The following is a 20,169-nucleotide window of genomic DNA, read 5'->3' on the forward strand; positions in this document are numbered from 1 at the left end:
TAGATATTTTCTTTATTTACATTTCAAATGTTATCCCCTTTCCTAGTTTCCCCTCCAAAAATCCCCTCCACCCTCCCCCTGCTATCCAACCCACCCACTCCCATTCCTGGCTCTGGCATTCCCCTATACTAGGGCATAGAACCTTCACAGGACCAAGGGCCTCTCCTCCCATTGATGAACAACTAGGCCATCCTCTGCTACATATGCAGCTAGAGACATGAGTCCTAACATGTGTTTTCTTTGATTGGTAGATTTGGGGGTACTGGTTAGTTCATATTTTTGTTCCTCCTATAAGGGTGCAAACCCTTTCAGCTCCTTGGGTACCTTCTCTAGCTTCTTCCTTGGGGATCCTGTGCTTAATAAAGGCCAGGGGGAAGACTTTTTCTTTCATTGAATCACCTGGGAACTATATTTTTGTTGGTATCAATGAAGAGTAATTCTCAACTGTGCAAAGAAAGGTTCGTTTTGTGACTACAGGCATTGAGAGCTGGCTTCATGACAAGTTTTGACAGTTACTACAAAAAGGCAGCATGATGAAAGAATTGTCTTTTGACAAGTGTTTTATGAAAATGTACGACCATATGTTTTCAAGATGAAAATGAGCACAGTGGGGGAAAGGATGGGTTGACTGCATTGGAAGAAGAATAAAATAGAGTGGAAATCTTACAAAAAGGTTTGAGTATTTCATTCGTAGACAAAAATAAATAAATAAAATGGACACCCTGAATCTCAGCCAGGCTTTAATTCTCTGCCATCTTTGTAGTATTTTCTTAATGAAATTGTTCCCATTTATAGAACTAAGTCACCATTGATAGTTTAGGACACACACAAAAAGCAAATAATTCAAAGTATAAAGGTTTTGACGTGGCATGACATTTTGAATTTAAAAGGTCTTAATATTGTAATTAGATTTTTTGTGTAAATTTATTTAACAAAATAAATATTCATTCACTTTGATTAATACAAATAAAATAAATAATATTTATTTATTGACTGCCAAGCCTTTATAGTCATTTTTGAGAAATAACTTTTAAAAATTATTTCACTTATTTTCTGAGATTATAAATGTAGTTGCGTTACTTCCCTTTTTTCTTCCTGAACTTTCCCATATAACCCTCCTTTCTCCTTGCTCTATTTTAAATTCATGGCCTTCTTTCATTAGTTATTGATATATACATATATACATACACACACACACACCTATCTATATCTGTACCTATACCTGTACCTGTACCTGTACCTGTACCTGTATCTGTATCTGTATCTGTATCTGTATATATATTCATAAACACAAAAATACAATATGCCCAGTCTATATATAACATTACATTGAATGTTTTTATGAAGATGAGTGATCCTTATAAACTTTGCTTATCTATACTTTGTTTAGTGTGTAGGTTCAGTCTATAATGAAATATAGATCTAACAGACCACAGCTAATAATATCTAGTTGAGACTTACTAAGTGTGGTAATTGCTGTTTAAAACAGTTTGAGTGTACATATCATTTTTGGATAAATGTTGGTTTAATCTTCCAATTTAGATATTGGGTTTTTGGATTTTGGATATGCCTAATATTTTAAGTTTTAAGACCTTCACTAGCCTTACATTCCGTAGGGGGGTAATATCTGAAATAAAGAAAGAACTCAAGAAGATAGACTCTGAAAACCCAAATAACCCAATTTAAAAATGGGGTAGAGAGTTAAACAGAGAATTCACAACAGAGGAATCTCGAGTAGCCAAGAAGCACTTAAAGAAATGTTCAACATCCTTAGTCATCAGGAAAATGCAAATCAAAACAACCCTGAGATTCCATGTTATACCAATCAGAATGGATAGGAGCAAAATCTCAAGTGACAACACATACTGGTAAGGATGAAGAGAAAGAGGAACACTCCTCTATTTCCAGTGCCAAACTGGTTCAACCACTCTGGAAATTAGTCTGGCATTTCCTCAGAAAATTGGAAACAGTTGTACCTGAAGAACCAACTATATCGCTACTAGACATATACCCAAAAGATGTTTTATAATACCACAAGGACAGGTTCTCTACTATATCCTTAGCAGCCTTATTCATATACAGAAACTGGAAGCAACCCAGATATCCCTTAATGGATATAGAAAACATGGAATGTTATTAAAAACAAGGATGTCATGAATTTTGGAGGCAAATGAATGAAAAATATCAGAAATAGAAAATATCAACCTGAGTGAGGTAACCCAGACCCAAAAGGGCATGCATAGTATGCACTCACTAATAAGTGTATTTTACCCAAAAATCAAATCAAATCAAACAAACAAACAAACAAAAAACAGAATATTCATGATACAACCTGTAGATGTTTAACAAGAAGGAAGGTAAAAGCTAGGATGTTTGAATCCCACTTAGAAGGAGGAATAAAGTAGTCATTGCAGGCAGAAAAAATTAGGGACCTGGCTGAGAGAGAGCAGAGGGAGAGGAAAGGCAGGATCGGGTGTGGGTGGGGAAAACAGGAGAGAAACCCTGAAGGCCAGGAGAATGAATGCAAATATGCAACTGCCTTGGTTGGAGATAAAGAATCTCTATAAAGGCACAGAGACCAGGGATGTGAGAGGCTCTTAGGACTCAATAGGGATGGATGACTTTAGCTAAAATGCCCAAAAGTGGGGAGATGGAACCTGAAGAGACCATCTCCATTAGAAAGACAAGGCTACAGTGGAGGGATGGAATCACCTACCTGTTGTCAAAATTTTTGACCCAGAATTATGCCTGTCTCATGGAAACATGAAGACAAAGATCAAGCAGAGACTGAAGGAAAGGCCATCCAGTGACAGGCCCAACTTGGGATCCATCTCATGTGAGGGCACCAACCCTGACACTTTTACTGATGCTAAGTTTTGCTTGCAGACATGCGCCAAGCATGGATGTCCTCTGAGAAGCTCTACCAACAGTTGACTGAGACAAATGCAGATATTTACAGCCAAGTATTATAATGAGGTCAGGGATACCAGGGATGGCAACACTGTACAAAGACCAACAGCCTCAACTAACTCAGATTCCAGAGCTCCCAGACACTAAGCCCCTGTACTGGCTAGTTTTGTGTCAACTTGACACTGCTGGAGTTATCACAGAGAAAGGAGCTTCATTTGAGGAAATGCCTCCATGAGATCCAACTGTAAGGCATTTTTTCAATTAGAGATCAAGGGGGAAAGGCCCCCTGTGGGTGGGACCATCTCCGGGCTGGTAGTCTTGGTTCTATAAGAGAGCAGGCTGAGCAAGCCAGTAAAGAACATCCCTCCATGGCCTCTGCATCAGCTCCTGCTTTCTGACCTGCTTGAGTTCCAGTCCTGACTTTCTTTAGTGATGAACAGCAATTTGGAAATGTAAGCCGAATAAACCCTTTCCTCCCCAACTTGCTTCTTGGTCATGATGTTTTGTCCAGGAATAGAAACCCTGACTAAGACAAATTGGTACCAGCATAGTGGGATATTCCTGTGACAGCCTGACCATGTTTTGGGGAGTACTGTGGAAGGACTTTGGATCTTTGGGCCAGAAGATCCATTCCGTGTTAAAAGCTCAGTCGAATGTTGTGTAGGAGCTTGGAAGATAATGTTGAGAACAGTGCAGAAGATGGAGGCTTGGCTTGTGAAATTCCAGAGGGAAGATTAAAGATCCTTTTCAGGGCCGTTGCTATTTTGATTGTGAAGATTCCATGGTTCTGGTTAGCTGGGGCTGAAGAATCAGCTGTGATTAACAAGATACCAGAACTATTAAAGCAAAATGTTTGCATTACTGGAACTATTGATGCTGGTTAGCTGGAGCTAAGAAATGAGCGGTGATTAAGAAGAGACCAGCATCGTTGAGATGACATCCTCTGGGAAGTGAGTACACAGAGGCTCTGTGTTCCAGAGATAGTCAAGGCTGTACCTTGTGCTGTGGCTAGATTTGGTAATGTGTAAGAGTTACCCAGGTGGTACTGGTTTTGAAGGCATGAAGGGGTCACACAGAGCAGCTGAGGCATCACACTGTGAGTGATAGGCCATGGAAGGCCATTGGTGAAGGTGCAGCCTCAGTTGCAATTGACAGCCCAGGACTGAAGGGGACATGGGGATGCCAGTATCATGAGATGACTACCAAGAGCAGCAGCAGTGGATTACAGGCATCTGGGGCCTAGAGGACAACACATGTGCTACAAAGGGTATGGCTGGAGAAGTGACCCAAGCCCTTGGAGGAGCCCAGAAGATCGTGAGTTGGATCCCAGACATTGGATGGTTGGAGATTGATTTTAGTTTTTGATTGTGACTGTGCCCTGATATTTTTCCCTCTTGAAAGAAGATTTTTTTTAGTGAAGCCCACAGTTAAGAGACTTTTAATTGTAAAGACTTTGGATTTTAAGAGAGAATGAAATTTTAAGAATTTGTAAAGACTGTGGGACTTTTAAAGTTATTAAGGTCTTGGGGATAAATAAGTAACTACGGGTTGAGGCTTACCAGTGATGTGTTTGTGTGTCAAGTTGACAAGAGGTCAATTGTACTGGCTACTTTAGTGTCAACTTGACACAGCTGGAGTTATCACAGAGGAGCTTCAGTTGAGGAAATGCCTCCATGAGATCCAACTGTAAGGCATTTTCTCAATTAGTGATCAAGGGGGAAAGGCCCCTTGTGGTGGGACCACCTCTGGGCTGGTAGTCTTGGTTCTATAAGAGAGCAGGCTGAGCAAGCCAGGGGAAGCAAGCCAGTAAAGAACATCTCTCCATGGACTCTGCATCAGCTCCTGCTTCCTGACCTGCTTGAGCTCCAGTCCTGACTTCCTTGGTGATGAACAGCAGTGTGGAAGTGTAAGCCAAATAAACCCTTTCCTCCCCAACTTGCTTCTTGGTCATGATGTTGTACAGGAATAGAAACACTGACTAAGACAGCCCCCAACCAAAGACACATGTTTGTCTGATACACCAAGCATATATATAGCAGGGGACTAGTTTGTCTGGCTTCTGTAGTAAAGGATATGCCTAGTCATGTAGGGATGAGGCTCCAGGGAAGGGGATGCCAAAGGGTGGGAGGACACTCTCTCAGAGGAGAAGGGGAGGGGAGATAGGGTTAAGAAAACTGAGAGGGAGGACCAGATGTGATGTAATAAAATAATTAATTTAAAACTTAAAAAAAAAGTATTTCTTTTTAAATTTAATTTTATTTCTAATTCATTTTTATACTCTACAATCCATTATCTGCCCCTCCTCATCTACCAACCAACTGCTCCACAACCCACACCTTCTTCCCACCCCACCTCATCTCCACACGCCCCCACCCCACCTGATCTCTAAACTTCCTGAGGCCTCCAGTCTCTTGAGGGTTAGGTACTTCATCTCTGAATGAACACAGACCTGGAAGTCATCTACTGTATGTGTGTTGGGGGCCTCATATCCGCTGGTGTATGCTGCCTGTTTGGTAGTCCAGTTTTTGAGAGATCTCCAGGTTAATTGAGACTGCTGGTCCTCCTACAATGTCACCCTCCTCCTCAGCTTCTTTCAGTCTTCCCTAATTCAAGAGTAGGGGTCAGCAGCTTTTGTCCATTCGTTGGGTGCAAATAACTGCATCTGACCCTTTCAGCTGCTTTTTGCATCTTTTGGAGGGCAGCCATGTTATATTCCTTTTTGTGAGCATTTCATAGCCTCAGTAATACTGTCAGACCTTGCGACCTCCCCTTGAGCTGGATCCCACTTTGTGTCTGTTGCTGGACTCTCTTTCTCAGGCTCCTCCCCATTTCCATCCCTGTAGTTCTTTCAGACAGAAACAATTATGGATCAGAGGTGTGACTGTTGGATGGCAACCCCATCCATTACTTGATGTCCTTTCTTCCTGTTGGAGGTGGGCTCTATAAATTCCCTCTTCCTACTGTAGAGCACGTCATCAAAGGTCACTCCCTATGAGTCCTGGGTGTCTCTTACATCCTAGGACTCTGGTGCATTCTAGGGGGTCCCTCAACCTCTATTTCCTGAGGTTGCCTGTTTATATTCTTTCTGCTGGCCCTCAGGGCTTCTGTCCTTTTCCCAAACCCAAGACCAGATCAGGTTCCCCTGTACTCCTCACTACCCTCCACCCTGTCCACATTCTCTCCCAAGTCCCTCCCTCCGTCCCTCCCTCCCTCCCCACTTGTGATTGCTTTCTTCTTTCTCCCAAGTGGGACTGAGGCATCCTTACTTGGGAACTTCATCTTGTTGAGCCTTTTGAATTCTGTGAGCTGTATCTTGTGTATTCTGCATGGGTTCTTCTCTTCTCTTCTCTTCTCTTCTCTTCTCTTCTCTTCTCTTCTCTTCTCTTCTCTTCTCTTCTCTCCTCTCCTCTCCTCTCCTCTCCTCTCCTCTCCTCTCCTCTCCTCTCCTCTCCTCTCCCCTCCCCTCCCCTCCCCTCCCCTCTCTCCCTCCCTCCCTTTCTCTCTCTGTCTCTCTCTCTCTCTTTCTTTTTTCTCCCCCCGCTTTATTTTGTCTAATATCCACTTATTAGTGAGTACATACCATGCATGTCCTCTTGGGTCTGAGTTACCTCACTCAGGATGATATTTTCTAGTTGCATACATTTGCCTTCAAAAGTCAGGATATCCTTGTTCTTAATAGCTGAGTAGTATTCCATTGTATAAATGAATCACGTTTTCTGTATCCATTCTTCTGTCCTGGGACATCTAGGTTGTTTCCAGCTTCTGGCTATCACAAATAAGGCTGCTGTGAACATAGTGGAACAGGCATATGTAGAACAGTGCCCATATGGCATAGTGGGGCATCTTTTGGGTATTGTAAACTGAATCCAAGAACACATCAAAACCATCATTCACTATGATCAAGTAGGCTTCATCCCAGGGATGCAAGGTTGGTTTAATATAATAAAATCCATTAACATAATCCACTATATAAACAGACTCAAAGAAAAAAGAACACATGGTCATCTCCTTAGATGCTGAAAAAGCATTTGACAAAATTCAACACCCCTTCATGTTAAAAGTATTCGAGAGATCAGGAATTCAAGGCCCATATTAAACATAATAAAAGCAATTTACTGCAAAACAATAGCCAATATCAAATTATATGGAGACATTCTTGAAGCAATCCCATTGAAATTGGGACTAAGACAAGAAATATTTCTTTCAAAATAAAATGAAAATAAACTTTATATCTAGCTCTGTTATTTTTTTTTAATTTTATTGGCTATTTTATTTACTTACATTTCAAATATTATTGGCTTTCCCAGTTAAACCCTCTATCCTTTCCCCCATATGTCTACTTCTATGAGGGTGTTCCTCCTCCTACCCACCCTGGATCATCAAGCCTCCACAGGACCAAGGGTCTCCCCACCATTGATGGCAGACAAGGTAATCCTCTGCTATATATGCAGGTGGAGTCATAGGTTCCTCCATGCATTGTCTCTGGTTGGTGGTTTAGTACCTGGAAGCTTTGGGGGATCTGGTGGGTTGATATTGTTGCTCGTCCTGTGAGGTTGCTAACCCCCTCAACTCCTTTAGTCCTTTCCCTAATTCGTCCTTTGGGGTTCCCGCGCTTCGTCTGATGGTTGGCTGCTTGCATCCGCATCTCGTTTCTGAACTTGTACTAGAGGATTCCAAAGGTATATATTGCACCCATGCTTATTAGATGATTGTACTAGAGGATTCCAAAGGTATATATTGCACCCATGCTTATTAGATGATTGTCACAAAAATAGTGTTATGAAAAATCTGATGTCCCTCAATAGATTATGGATAAAGGAACTATAGCATATATACAGAAAGGGATTTTGTTGCACATAAGAACAATGAAATTATACCATTCAATATGTGGCCAACACAAGATCATCATATTAAAGTGTGTATGTCATAAAGAGAGAGGCAAATATGATATGTTCGTTTTTCCTCTTTGTGGATCCCGATAGATAATACAGAAGGAAGATGAGGAGAAAGTAGAAGACTAGTGACAGAGAAATCGCAGAAAGGTTAAGGGGAGGCAATAAATAGTGTAAAGGAAGTGACATCCTCATCATAACTGGTTTGTATGAAACCCACAAGTATACACAGTGAACATAAAGAGCTTAAGGTATGGCAAAACATGATAAAATAGCAATTCTATGAGTTGTTCTTATAATGGAAATGCAAGAACTTGGTAACACTTGATTGCATAACTAATTCCAGGTGAGTACCTCCAATTCTGAACTTCAAATAATTTTTAGAAATGCTTCCAAAAGATGAAATATTGACTATTGCATATAACTATTTATTTTATTTGTTGATCATCGAAATGAATGTTCAGAATGCATGTATTATTAAAGAAAGGAATTATTTTTAAATTTGTAGTATCAAATTCTAGCAGTCAGATTCCTTAGCACCCATAAATACCTTCTACATGAAAATCATTAAAACACTATGTATGTTTAAGCATCCAGTCACTTATTTAAAACCATATTTTTATTTAAATTGTTCCTTAAATATGTTTTGTTTGAAAGCACAACACCTAACATTCAAAACTAGGCTAACTGATTACCTGTGAGCTATGAATTAATTCTCATTTTATTTCTGAGGGTACTCAATAATAGATTCTAATATATGTGCACACTGTGAACCATTCATTGAAAAAATTGTGCTTTATGAGAAATCTGGACTTCTAAGTTCCTTCATCACATATATTTCTTATTACTTTAGGCTCTAGTCTCATAAACCAATGAAACTTAGTTTCTAGATGTGTTCTTAGACTAACACAGATATGATTCCTAACACAGTCAACATTTTGCAAAATAATCGATTATAAAAAAAATCACGATTTATCCCTAAAAGTTACATTTTTATAAAACACATTATTAGAGATAATCGAACAGATAACTCAAGCTCAGACATATTGTAATTTGTTTTCGCATGTTTTGATAATATTGTATTAAGGATAAGAGAGGAAACCCAGTGAGGAAATTATTATCTTTTAGAAAATTCAACTCATATTCTTCTGTATTGATATACTTTCAGAATGCAAACAGAGTCATCTAAATGAGTTTTGTAACAATTTTATGAAAAGAGAAATACAAAAAGTTGCCTGATTTGTGTCAGCAAGGCCAATTCTGTATTTCAATAGAGATAATTTACTTTCTAAGTTTCTCATCTATGATTTATCGTACAAAGTATTCTTTTTGTTGTTTATTGTTATTTATTAAAGAATTCACGATGAAATTTCTAAGAAAAACTTACTTAATTTTATTGTGGTAATAGTTAGTTTAAATATTTAGAATATTTAATGACTTTGTATAAATACAATTAAATGGATTTGAGATTTCTATAGATGTTTTACATTAATTTGGTTCCCATCAAATTGATTAGATGCATTTTGAGGAAAAAGGGCATGAATCTTATAATTTGCATGATAGAGATTTAATCCCTTCTAAAATAGTTTATTTTGAAGATGGTGGTATAGTGGTGGGATCTTTGGTCTGCTGTGGACTCTTATGATGACATCATAAAAGAGCCTTTTCACTTCCCAGTTAATTTTTTTATCATGCAGCTCCCTTTCTAAGCTTATAAGGCAGACTCAGTGTGTCTATTTATTAATTTGTTACAGAAAGGAAACAGTGAAAGAAGAAAAATTAAAACATGAAAGAAAAGTAAAGTAGTAAGAAGTCTATACCATGGCCATCAGGTCACTTAAAAAATACTTTTCTAAAATCTCCAAAATTATTTTCTCAGGTTTGCCCTATTAGGAAAACTGTAGCTTATGTTGACTTCAGCTCTATTCTGATGAAATTAGTATGTGGTATAGATGTGGTGCTGCCCAATAAAAATGCCTAATATATAGCATAGCAATGCATATATTATTTATAAAGAATAATTTTCTAAATAATTATGGGGAAAATTAAATCAAGTAGGATATTAGAAATACAAAACTTGTTCAATATTAAGCATCTTCTTTCTCTCTTCTCCTCTCTCTCTCTCTCTCTCTCTCTCTCTCTCTCTCTCTCTCTCACACACACACACACACACACACACACACACACACACACACACACCTATTATTCCAACATTGGGGAAGCTGAGGCAGGTAGTCAATAGATCTAGGAATCTATAGGTCACAGACAGGCCAAAACTCTGTCTAGATGAATAAATAAACTTAAAAAAAAAAACCCTAAGAAACAAAAACAACAAAAGGATTGCCTAAAATGGAAATTTATTAGTCTCAATGAATTAAAAGTTAACATACCTTTTGTATTGTCTTTTGTGATGGGATGTTTTACAGTAATCGTTTGCTGGAGGCTTCAATATGTATAAAGGAAAACGTAGAGTCCCTTCTATCTGTCTTATTATTCCAAATATTCTTGATGTAGAGAAATTCAATTAATTTCTATGACATTAATTCCATGTTATAAAATTTTAGAAATTTATGAACTATTACTACTTACAGGGTAGTTATGCAGATTATCAGAATCATGCCCTTTTTCCTCAAAACGTATATAATCAATTGAATATGTATACAATAATCAAGTGTGTATAATTAAATGTATATTTTAACAATTAAGAAAAGAATTCAGTAAGAAAGAGCAATTGTGGATAATATTATCTCATTTACTTTTTATTTGGATACTGTAAGTAAAGGATGATCTACATGTAAAATGTTTTCTGTTCATGTTAGGAGCCATAGTAACCTATGTTTGAGGCTGGATATGTATAGATATACTATTCATAATAGAGCAATAGTGTAAGTGAATTTTACAGCAGTGTGTTTTTTTGTATGCACACAAAATATTTGTGTATTATTACAAGTTTCACATGTAGACTGGTTGTCACAATCTTTTGTGGGTCTAGGAGAAACCCAAAGCTGCTATTAATTGATATACTGTTGGCATTCAGCACAAGCTTATGCAATAATTTCAATTGAAATATGAATCAGCAAGAGTTCTCTGATTTTACAGCCTTGGGAAATGTCCCAAGAGTGTATTTATTCTGGGAGGCTTCAGCACAAATGACACGTTTGAGTGCAGCTCCTTCTTTCTCTATTGAGGATAACCAGGTCCAGTAGACAGCTGAGGCTGGCTCTCCTGCCTTCTATGGAGCTTTTAACTGTTGCTTGCACGATTTTATCCTAAGGAATCATATTCCACTAGGTAGATTTGACCCAAGTTGCTGGATTTCATGGGGCAATTATGTATCTAGGACAGAAAGGTTGAGGAAGCATATGAGCATCAGAAAGAAAGAAAAGAAGATAAACTGTCAGAAAGCATACACAACAGGAATTTAATAACAGAGAAGCCCAGGGATACAGGAACAGAACACATGAACATGAGAAACATAATGTGGGTACAAGTGTGGTTGTCAGGTTAAAAATAGCTAACGATTATTAGAATTATTATATACATGGTTCATAATTTTTTATCTGAGCTTTAGTGCTGCCACAGTCAATATTAATATATATGTATATGTATTTATATGTATATGTATATATATATATCTGTGTATGTAAATATACAATGTCTACATTATAAATACAAACATACATATTTATAAGCAAACATACATATTTATATATATATACTTATACTTATTTATGTATATATGTAATATATTTTATATATAATATATAAATATAATAATTTGATTATGGGTACATATAAATGTATATTTATATTATTTGTTAAACACAATATAAATATTTAAATAATACATGATTATATATGATTATATATAATCTTATATATAATTATATAAGATTTTTATGAAGTCACAGAACCCAGAGCTAATTGTAAGATACTGAGTTTCAAAGTCTATTTAAATATGTTACATTGTAACTTCATAGAATATAATATGTATTTTAAAGACACCAAAACCTCCTCCTGTGCTCACTTCATTAAGTAAAAGGGTGAAGCACTCACCGGTGCACAGTATTGCCTGGAATGTCCCTTAGCAGGATAGTGCCTGTAGACTAGACAGGCAGTCCTGAGAGGATAATTTTAAATATTGCTGTTTACTAATACTCAGATCCATCCCAGTCATTTCTCTTTTAAGTTTGAATAAAGAGAGAGAAACCCTTTTAAAAAGGGGTTTCCTGAACCCAGTAAAACACTCCAAACTTAAGTAAGCTTATTTTTCATTTAAAGAATTAATGGGAAACCAAGTAGGATGACTGCTTGGTGGTCCTTGCTGAAGAAATGGAGTGGTTGAGAGAGAACAAGTTCTCGTCCCTGTTTCCTGATACACCCCTGAGAGGACGGAGGAGAGAGGAAGGTCTTGGGAGGGACAAATGTTTTCCTGGCCTCTTGGTTATTCCACCCCGATTAAGGAAAACATAGACATAAGATCCATTTTAATTATGCAACTGTTCTCTGGCTATTTTTCCTGACAAATTCTTTTTTGATACAACACCAGCTTTAATATACTAATAAAACTTTCTTTTTCATTACTTAGGAGAAAAAAGAAAAACATTTAATTGTTGCAGTCCTTTTAAAAGCACATTCTCGTAATATATGTTCCACAATCTTCTGTTCAACTTAAATTAAATCACATTTCTTATTAAAAGCAGTTTAGTGTTAAGTGATGGAGCATACAACATTAAAGGGATCTGCAATGGATTAGTATTCAACGTTGAAATAATGTCAGCCTTCATATCCTTTCAGACTTGTTTTAAATCAAGTGGTATTAGATGCAACAGGAAAAAAAAAAGATAGATCTAATTTTTAAACTTTACACATGGAAATCTCATTTTGAAAACCCTGATAAAAGTATGAGATAAAAATAAAGATTTTTGGATAGTAGTTTCCTCTGTATAAATATATTTACCTCATTTAATATCTGAACAATTGACCTTAAGTGAGAAAATACAACAAAAGTTGCATGCAAAAAACAAAAGTGTTACTATTGCTGTTTTTTTAAACTTCTTGTTTATTGGGAATGGGAATGACAACTGAGACTGTCAGAAAAGGAAGGTCCTTTTAGAGTGTAAATATGCTTATTCATAAATCTGGACACTTAGTATCTGGCATATTATATTTTATAATAATTACACATGAGCAAAATACAGTGAGTAGAAGATTTCCTCTTTCTCACCTGTGCCTCATTGTGTTAGAAGGAAAAAATCACTTTCCCTTAAAAGAAAAAAAATAATGAAAATGTAGATGGTGATTGATGATGTAATAAAGGCAGCTAGCTTCTGAGACAAACTGGTTTGCACAGAAAAGGGACACTAAGGAAAGAGTGTCCTGATGAAATGCTAGGCTTGCATATATCTCTCTAACACAAAAATCAGTAAAATTTTAACAAGACAGGAATAAGAAGGTAGGTTACCTTATAATTTTCAGAGAGTCAATTGTCTTTTAAATTTTCATGAGTAATTTGATGATATCATTACGAATGAAACAGAATGTCTGGTTATACTTCAGGATTGAAATTATTTATATGATCTGAACTACAGCAAATCAATTTTCTATATGAGAAGAGAAAATGTACTTCACAGTCAGTGAATTTCATGTGTGATTTATGATGGACAGAAACTGCTGTGTCATTAGGAGGATGAAGCAAATTTATGCCTAAGTTATATACATATGCAAATAAGTTCATACTTACAATATGTGTATTAAATAAAGCCTTAAACTTTTCCCTGCTGAATAAGGAGGAAGCTCTCAGTGAAGGTCTGTACTGGCTGGTTTTGTGTGTCAACTTGACACAAGCTGTATTTTTCACAATAAAAGGAGCCTCCCTTGAGGAAAAGCCTCCATGAGATCCTGCTGTAAGGCATTTTCTCTGGAAGGGCCCTTTGTGAGTGGTGCCAGCCCTGGGCTGGTAGTCTTGAGTTCTATAAGAAAGCAAGCTAAGCAACCCAGGGGAAGCAAGCCAGTAAGTTGCATTTCTCCATGGCCTCTGCATCAGCTCCTGCTTCCTGACCTGCTTGAGTTCCAGTCCTGACTTCCTTTGATGATGAAAAGCAATGTAAAAGTGTAAGCTGAATAAATCCTTTCCTCCCCAGCTTGCTTCTTGGTCACGATGTTTGTGCAGGAATAGAAACCTTGACTAAGACAAGATCCATTATACTTTACTGCTGTTTATAGTGGATAGCCAAGTGGACTTGTCCGAGCTTCTGTTTACTTATATATGTGCCTGTGTGTTGGTGTGGCTGTGCTTGGGATGGTCATTACAATTAAATATGTGGTGTCTTGTGAGGAAAAAGTGAATTTCATATGACATTACAAAGAAAAAAGATAAAAGAGAGTACATGCAGCAAACACTGTGTTTTCTTTATATTATAACGTCTACCTGCAACACTGTCTGTGTACAGACTGGCTAGGCTTTTTTTTTTTTTTTTAATTGAAAGTTTATTCTTCTCTCCTACTATGTATCAACTCCCACTCCTCCAATATCCCCACAACTTTACCTCTCTTCCTGACTCACTCCCCTTCAATTTCACTTCAAAAAGATCAGGCCTCAAAGAGCCAACAATCAAACACAAACACGACAAAACAAGACATATGAAAACAGGGTAAACCCCCTCATATGGAGGCTAGGTAAGGCAAAACAATGGCAGAAAAAGAATCTCAAGAGGAGATGCAAGAGGCAGAGAAACACCAGCTCCAATTGTTAGGAATCCCACAAAAACATCAAGCTAACAGCATATACTTTAGCATGTACTCAGTGGACCTGGTGGGCATCCACACAGGCACTATTGCTGTCTTTCATTAAAAAGACAAGGAAGAGAAGGAATATGCTTGGTGAATGTTCAGTCAGGTGTGGGGGGAGGGGTTGCCTCTGAAGGCCCAAGCTGAGGTGTCCCTTCCCTGAGAGCCACAGGATGGTATGGTATAGAACAGAGTTTGTTCAGGGCATGGGGAGTGGAGTTGAGAGGGTAGTAGAGACAAAGAAAGGCAGAGAGACAATAAAGGAATAGAGGTCGCCATGAACATGTGGATAGAAGGGAGAGGGGAATGGGAGAGAGGAAGAGCAAGACAAGAGGTCAGGGGGTAAACAAGAAGGCAAGAGAGAGCAGAGGGGACAAGCAGCCCCTTTTGTAGTGAGTCAGACACACCTGGCTGTTGCCAGATAACTGTGTGGTGGAGCTTAGCAAAAAGCTAACATCTACACTTGTTGCATCCTTCTCTGAGTCATATGAGCCTTGCTTAACTGACTCAGTGGGTCGTGCCCTGCATCCTGGACTCATCAATTCTTTCTCCACTCTGTCTTGGAGGGTTCCCGAGTGTTTTGAAAAGCTTCCTTCTTTGCAGAATGTTTTGATCCTCATTAAAACATCTGTCCACATCTCACAAATCACAGGTTACAAGAACTTCTAGATCTCCTACTCCACAATTAAAAGCAATGCTGTGACGTTTATTGTTACTGTAGATTTTAAAGTAACTACCACTGATCTGGAACACTCTTTATAAACAACTGTCTACTACCAACAGATTTTGCAGATCAATTTGGCTTAAGTATTTGCAGTATAAACGGAAACAACTATTACAAGTTACAAATAATGTGGTGTTTCAGACTGACTATGAGTGCTAAGAGGAGAGTCCTCTCTTTCTGTATCCATGTGGCAAAATTACAGTCTTGCTCACAGCATCTCCTGCTATTTATCACGTGCTTCCCCATGGAGAAATATCATTTTTAAGTCTTGTCTATTACTGTTTACTTCGAAAGTGTATAATGTATAGCAGAATATTTATTGTCAAGATGAATTATACTGCAGGTTTAATTTTTCAGGTTTACAGCTATCACTTGTGACATACAAAATGAAGAGATTTAAAATCCATTTCAAGCCTGTAACTATAATTTCATAAAATTTTATTCCCAACAATATATAACGTGTGATAAAAAGTGTGAAGCTCTACGAGTACTCAGCCATTTACTGGCTGCTCGTTTTTGCAAGTTTTAGGCTTTTTTTATACTGATAAATGTTGGGGAAATTGTTTAATTTGGTTGTTTCCAAACATACAAAATGTAGTATAATAAAATTAACATTAATAAATAAATCCATGGACTATGCAGACCAGATTACCTCTGGAGTTTGTTCCTAGTCTCTCAACCCGCGATTATTTGACGAATCTTGGTATATCCCCCAAAATAGATTAATCCTCATTGTTGGTAAACTGTAAATAATTGTGAAAGATTCAAAGAATAAACATGCTATTAATAATATGTTGAATTATATAAAGCCATCAAAAATGTTAGTATGACTAATAGTAGACAAATAATCTCATCTCATTTAATTTATATTTTTCTCTCCATACATACTAAAATTGGTTTGTATAGCTTTTATCTACTAATATTCCCATGTTTCTTTCTATTTTGGTATTGTTAGTAAGGTTTGAAACTGATGTGGTCCTTTTTCTTCCAAGCCTTCATAGCTTCAAAGCCTTTGAAACTTTTTGTTGCTACTGAATTTTTATATAAATGCTTCAATGGAGTTACAGGTGAAATTATTTTTAATATAATGTAATAAAATATTTGAACTGAATTTATCAGATTACTAGACTTTTTTTCCCTTTCGGTTTTCCCCTTTCATAGTGGCACAATACTTGCATTTAACCAGGGTCATGTTACTTTTTGAATCAAACTAGTCCAAATCCTAATAGTTTACTTCACTTACTTGTAATGGAAGGAAGCCTGAGTAGAGAGTTGTATAACCCAGTTTCTATTCTGGCTTCTGTAATTAAATAACAGTATGATATTGGGAAAATCACTTAGCAGTTCTGATTCTTAATTTCCTCATTTGAGAAATCCAGTAATTGAAACAATGCTCTCTAAGGTACAATTCAGTTCTAATGTCCTGATTTTCATGTCACCACAGACATGCTACGTGAGGTCATGTTTTACTTTTAAATTTTCTTTCTTCTGTCTCTTCAATAAAGTATTAATTATGCATGTATATACATATATGTTTGCCTGCATGAATCATTTGTATCATGTATATGCTTGAGCTCATGAAGGCCAGAATAGGGTGCTGGATCCCAGGAAGTGGAGTTACATGTAACTGTGAGATTCTTCATGGATGATAGGAAATGGATCAATGTGCTCTATAGAAGAAGAAACTGCTCCTAACTGCCGAGCAACTCTCCAGGCACATATATTTCCTTTTCACCCATTCAAATTACTGTTGATCTTATTTCCCAACACCCTCTAACAAGTTAAAATGTATATGATTGCTGTCTCTAGTCAGTATATTTGAGATAGAGTGGTTGTGACTATTCAGATGTTTGAGAAGTTAAACCATAATTCATACAGGTCACTTCGAGAGTCATGGAAGAAATAATTTTGTTACAAGAAAGATTGTTGAAGCTTCACACGGGTAGATATATTTGTGCAAATTTGTATGAGGAATGATAGGTGCCTGAGCTCAACTCTCCAATATGTTTTTGAAATACCGTATTATCTACATCCTCCAGGATGTGCCAATAAATTTCAAGCTTCATTAGGAGCTGGTACATACACAGAACTAAGCAAGAATACACCACCATTTGGAAACTGCTTCAGAAAATAAAATGGGTAGGAGCATAAATGGGCCATTAAAGTAAAAATACCCAACACATTATCAGGCAATAAAGGGAAACAGTTTTAAAGTGATGACCATATCATTATCTGTGCTTTTTTTTTTTATGTGAACAACATAGAAATTTATTATGCAGCAAAATGAAGCTCAGAAAAAAAATGTTTTCCTTAACTAAGAATGGGGTACAATTAGCTTGATCCACAGATAGAGTGTGTGGTGTAAGTGTCAGAACAAGAGATCCAGCAGAATGATTAACTGTCCCTACTGTATAATTTATGTGTGCTTTTGACAGAGTAAGTGAGTAAGGAAAGAGTGATGGAGATAGCTCCAGAAAGACTTCAGCACCAACTTATCTTCATTAAACTAGATTCACCACAATGAAGAGGTTGCTGAAATTACATCTTTAGAAATGCCAATTTGTTTACATACAGAATGGCTAAGTTGGAGGATTTTGGTATGGAACACAATAAAAATAATTAATTAATGCATTTAATGAAAGCTTAACAGTCATCACTTGAATGGCAGAAGCAGCCTCGGCTGTTAGAGTACATCCTATCAGAATGAGATACCAAATGTCCCTTTTATTTTCAAGACAGTTTATGAGCAGGGATTGTTCAATATTGAGCTTTGTGAATACTAGATTCAGTAGAGACCTTGGAGTCCTCTCTTTAAAGTTATGATTCTAATATATTTTAATTGACCCAGGGAATTAATTTAAAAATGTCCTCATTTACTGACTGTATTGTAAAACCAGATTCTCCATCCATGTTGACATGTGAGAACTGATAAATGGTTTTGTCCCTAATATTATAAACCTGGATACAATCAGTATTCAATAATTTCTAGTTGTACAAAAAAATAATCATGGCCAATTATGTGTTTGGGGCAATTTTTGAAGATTCCTTTACATTTTCTTTTAGAAGAATGAACTGATAAGTTCACCTTAGAAACTGTGTAACTGTGAGCAAAGTTTGTATCTAGGAAAAACACAGTACAATCAGAGCATTCTCCTCTCTTTGTTAATCTCATCTCCTGTTCCCATGTTTCACTGACAATGTGGCCTACAGTAAAAGCTTTCAAGATTGTAAGGTAAGGCAGGTTCAAATTAATAGTAAAGTAATACTTCTTTAGGTTGGGAATTAGAAACTGTCATTTTTAAGGCTTCCCCATACTGTAGACAAAGGATTAAAATTAACTGTTTTCAGAGATTTTTAGAGATTGTCTATTTAGACTGAAACAATGGACAAAGAAGAAAACCAGGAAGCTTAACAAAGAAAATTAATTCTGTAACATAATGAAAAACTATGTTCATAAGAAAAAAATTAAACATTTTTCCCTTCATCTAAATAGAGAATTGATGTTTAATAAGAAGTAATATTATATAAAATGTATGTAATTACCCATTGATGCTGGTAAGTTATCACTGACTTATAAATTCTCACATATTTATATTTATTTCCTTTTATATATATGTGTATTTTGACTGCATGCATATATATGTGGGGTATTGGACTATGCACAGTCTGGTCTCCAGTTGAGCTGAGGTCTGAACCCCAGGACCCGGTGGTCATAATTTACCTACATGGGATGGAAGGAGTTCTCTCGTGCTCCTAGAACTCTGGCTCCTGTCTAAGTTACAGCCTTCCCCCCACCCCCCACAGCCCCCACAAGAGAAGCATGGTTAGAAATCACATAGACAATGTCCCAAGCTTCTGACCTTCAGGCAAACTCCTCCCCAGTTACCTAGCAACAGTAAAGACCATAAAAAGGGCTGTTCAGCCCCTCCCTCCTTGCTCTCTCTCACTTCTCTCACTCCTTTGCTCTTTCTTTTACTTTCTCACCCTTCACTCTCTCCCTTTCCTCTCTCTTCCTCTCTAGCCTTTCCTCTCTCACTCTCTTTCTATTTTCTACCTTCTCTCTTTCCCCCTGCCTTTCTATAATAGAGCTCTAAAATGATAGACAGGCTCTGCTCACCAAGGCTGCACTCACTCTTGCCTGTGTGGGAGCCTCTCTTCCCTCAGCCCTCTCTCCCATAACCTGGGGCTACAGGGTGTACCCTGGGGCACCTTTTGGTTTTAGAGGCTGCCCCTTGTCTCCTCCCTCCTGTCGAGTGGGTCAGAGGGTTGGATGCCCACCTGGGACTGAGTGGAAAAGCTCTGGCTGTGCTCCCACTTCTGCCTGTCCAGAGCATTAGTGGAATTCTGGTAGGACATGGGCTATCCTCCCCCACTTCTTTCCACTAGGCCACTTTTTAGTTCATATATATATACATATATATATATATGAACTAAAAAGTGTGTGTGTGTGTGTGTGTTTGTGTGTGTGTGTGTGTGTGTGTGTGTGTGTAGGAATTGAACATGCAGGTTTAGGTCCTCTAAAGGCACAGTCAGTGCTCCCAACTGATGAGCCATTTCTACAGTCCTAATTCAGCAGCTTAAAATATCACCCATAATTAAATAAGTTATGTTTAGTTAGGCATGCCTAGGTTCTCTAAGTAACATTTTCTAAAACAAGCACGCCTCTAGCTGAGGATTTTGAGGGTCTCAGTAAAATATATGATTCCCAAGTACATTTAGAAGTTGAATCTTTGGCGATCTCTAATGGAGGTCTCTTTAACTCACAGAATCTATCCTCAACTCCTCAAAGTCCAACAACTCTGCTTCTACAACTCACAACTCCTATGTTCATCTTTCCAGCTGCAGTTTGTTTCT

At 37.4% G+C, this 20,169-nt stretch overlaps 1 protein-coding gene across 11 annotated transcripts in view; it reads left to right on the forward strand.

Moving 5' to 3' along the window:
- Nucleotides 1-20,169, forward strand: part of Cdh12 (cadherin 12) — a 1,149,544-nt gene that overhangs the window by 866,242 nt on the left and 263,133 nt on the right. The gene's annotated exons all lie outside the window — the stretch shown is intronic.

The sequence above is a fragment of the Mus musculus genome, chromosome 15 (genome assembly GCF_000001635.26).
Source record: "Mus musculus strain C57BL/6J chromosome 15, GRCm38.p6 C57BL/6J".
NCBI lineage: Eukaryota > Metazoa > Chordata > Mammalia > Rodentia > Muridae > Mus > Mus musculus.